The 3241-nt window shown below is 34.3% G+C and overlaps 1 long non-coding RNA gene across 2 annotated transcripts; it reads left to right on the top strand.

The window, feature by feature from the left end:
* The first annotated feature begins 1312 nt into the window (after positions 1-1312).
* LOC136228654 (uncharacterized) lies at positions 1313-2860 on the top strand. Of its 2 annotated transcripts, XR_010688799.1 has the most exons (3): positions 1313-1672; positions 1798-1862; positions 2622-2860. It is a non-coding gene; the product is annotated as an uncharacterized lncRNA (long non-coding RNA). The 2 variants fall into 2 exon arrangements; XR_010688798.1 differs by having other exon boundaries at positions 1798-2860.
* The last annotated feature ends 381 nt before the right edge of the window (positions 2861-3241 follow it).

Raw genomic sequence — 3241 nt, forward strand, 5'->3', positions numbered from 1 at the left:
ATCGCGAACTTTATTCTTCGATGTGGCTCCCGCTCTACTGGTTTTCAAACGGTGTTGGACAGTCCTTATAGGGAGACTAGTCCATTGGGTTTTCGAGTCGCCACCAATCAGTTTGACGGTCTGATTGGACACCGATTGGGTTCAAAATTGACCCTTTTGAAAAATTCAGATAAGGTAATGGTCTGCGATGATTCTAGATTCGGTTTCCGATTACGTGTTGGGAAGAGATGAGATCTCACCCTACCCCGCCCGATAAATCGGTACTGTTATATTTCTGTATGCTTGTTTTACGTGTTCGTGTTTAGTGCTGCTTTGATTACTGAGTAGGTTCATTCAAGCATTTTCTCGATGCTCGTGAAGTTCCTCAAGTTTATAGAGTTATAACATAACCCTACCCAGTGAAATGAGGGGATTGTGATGCGTGACAGTGTTGTCTTTCTCGTCATGTTTTACGTTTCTTGACCATATACACGGTTATCACATAACATTGTATAGAGGGTTCGAAACTAAAACTATTGGAATGGTACTTTCGTATTTTGAAAGCATCTTTAGGTTTTTAGGACTATGGTTATAGCATAACCATAAAACCGTCTTCAAGCGGAGTGGACGAGGTGTTTAAGAGTTCCACAATTACGAAACCAACTTTGTATATTTTTTATAGAACATGTGTCGATATTTTCTTAGTAATAACCATGCATATAATTATCACATAACCCTATGCAGCGGGTGATATTATTTCTGAATAAATTGTTGTTTTTTTTTTATTTATCGTACGTACGATTATAACATAACCTTATGTATTGCCGTGATTGATTTATATGCCTAAACTGATTTATTAGATTTATCTACAAGAAAATAAAAGAGATTCATTAAAAGAGCCTTAATTAATCTAAGAATTAAGTTAATAGAAATTAAGTTAGAAAAATGACTTGATCTATAGAAATTAGTTTTAACAAGTTAGCCTAAAAACTAAGATTTAAAACTAAGCTAATGAATAGAAAAGTCATTAACGAAATTCATCTAAACCTAAAGACTAAATGAAATTGATCTAATCTAAAAGTCATTAAATAACTAGGCATTATTTGCAGTAAGAGATTAGGCTAGAAGGACCATGAATGAAATTGGGTTGGCAAAAATGGGTAAAGAGAAATGATTTGGATTAAGTTGCAAAAAGAGAGGGCTTAATTGGGACAAATTAGGACTATCTGGTCAAATTGAAGTAAACCAAAGTTATGGGGTCAATGTACAATTTTAAAAAAAACATGAAGTATAAATTCCTAAGTTTGGATTTTAGGGTTTGATGTGAACCGTGTAGATTCATGCTTCCATCCCCATCTTTCCTTTCTTCCTCTCTTCTCCCTAAAAAACGTAACCATGGCCGGACCTCCTGTCACCGTCGCCGGTCGTAACTCCTCCGTTTGCCTGCTGTAGTTCGTCGCCGTTGTCTCCGTCCCTTCAGCAGCGCCGTGCGTTCCATCGATTTCGTCGTTGTCGGCCGTCTTCCTTGTGAACCGCTGTTTGTTCGTTAGCTTCGTCGTCTGTTCTGCCGATGTTCGTAGTTTCCGTCAGTTTCACCGTTCCGTCTGGTACGTCAACTGCCGTCTGCCGCCGTTCGCCTGTTCTATCACGGCGACTTCTCTGTCATCTCCTCCGTCGATTCGTCCGGGTTGAGGTAAGGCTTGTTCCCCTTTTTTTTTACTTTCTGGTTTTGATTTTTTATTTAAATTATATATTTACTATTTTATTTGGAACTAGTCTATCTATGATTTTAATATGATGGTGTTTTCATTTTTGCAGCTCCTGGAAACTTCCGGGCAACCAGATCCGGTGGTGAGAAGGGTAAAATGGGTAAAAGGAGAAAGGTTAATTAATCTGATTCTAATTTAAATAGTTATTGTTAGTTTATTATATTTTTTGGGTTATGGATTTAATACATAATATATACACTAAAACTAAAAAAGATTATCAGAGGGCCGAACTTAGTGTATTTACATATCCTTAACCAGAATAATGGATTTCAAATGACATTATCAAAGAGAACAGTTTGGAATGTGAGGGATAGATCAATGTTAATGGTTAGTAAAGAATATATAAATGTTAGTGGTTAGTAAAGGGCATATAAATATAAATGTTAGTAGTTAGTAAAACATAAATATAAACAATATTTATACAAATGAAGATATGAAGTTAGTGGGGTTAGTAGCCTAAATTTAAAGTGCATTAAATAAAAATGTATTCAAATGAGCTGAGTACTAATAGATTTTTATTCAAAGTTTACAAAATCAGCTCATTTTAAAAGTAAAATAAATGCTTTCAATCACTGTTTTTTATAAACTAGGAATAAAAACCCTTAGTTCAAAGCTTTGGAGATCAAATGGAAAAAGAACTGATTTGTATTTAATATGTGGAAGTAACAATTACAAAACTCTTTTTTGTTTTTTTTCTTTGCTAAGCTTCTCTTTTTTTTTTTTTACAAAGGTATTTCTAACCAAGGATCCCCCTACAAATTTTCAGTCAGTCTATTTATAGATAGAAATAGGTATGGGTGTGATAAGCTTGTGGATGGGTTCTTTACATTATTTCTTCAAATAATACATTTGCCTCTTTTTTCTGAATTTCAGATTTGCCTCTCTTGTGATTGCTTTTGAATTTCAGAGTGCATCATGGAGTGGCAGCCTCTTTTAATGCTCAATTTGTCCTTTTGTTTTTCTTTAATCCCTTAATTGAATTTGAAGTTGACCTTGGTGTATTTCCCCACTTGCTTTTCTAATGGTTGCATATCCGACCCAACTTTGATGTGAGAACATTTGAATGATATGTATATTGATTCCGGACTTGACATGGATCTTTTTGACCCGAACTTGACATGGATCTTGACCTGAACTTGATGTGGATTTTGACCCGGTTCTGACATGGACTTGATCTGAACTTTTTATAGACTTTGACCCGTTTTTGATATGGATCTCGACCCGTTTCTGTTAAGGATGTAGATCTGAATCTGATTTGGAGCTTGATTTGATACTTAAATGGATCTTAACCTATTTTATTTGGACTTGGCCTGTAAGAGAAAAAATGTAAAAATGACATTAACTTAATAAACATCATCACTTACTAATAAGACTTTAATTCATTTTATTTTATTTTTAACTCTTATCAAATGATTGGATTTTAGTTTCCAATTGTTAATTCCTTTGTCATAAATTAAATCGGAAAATGAATTATATTTTAAACATAGTGTATA

Source organism: Euphorbia lathyris, chromosome 5 (genome assembly GCF_963576675.1).
Source record: "Euphorbia lathyris chromosome 5, ddEupLath1.1, whole genome shotgun sequence".
Lineage (NCBI taxonomy): Eukaryota > Viridiplantae > Streptophyta > Magnoliopsida > Malpighiales > Euphorbiaceae > Euphorbia > Euphorbia lathyris.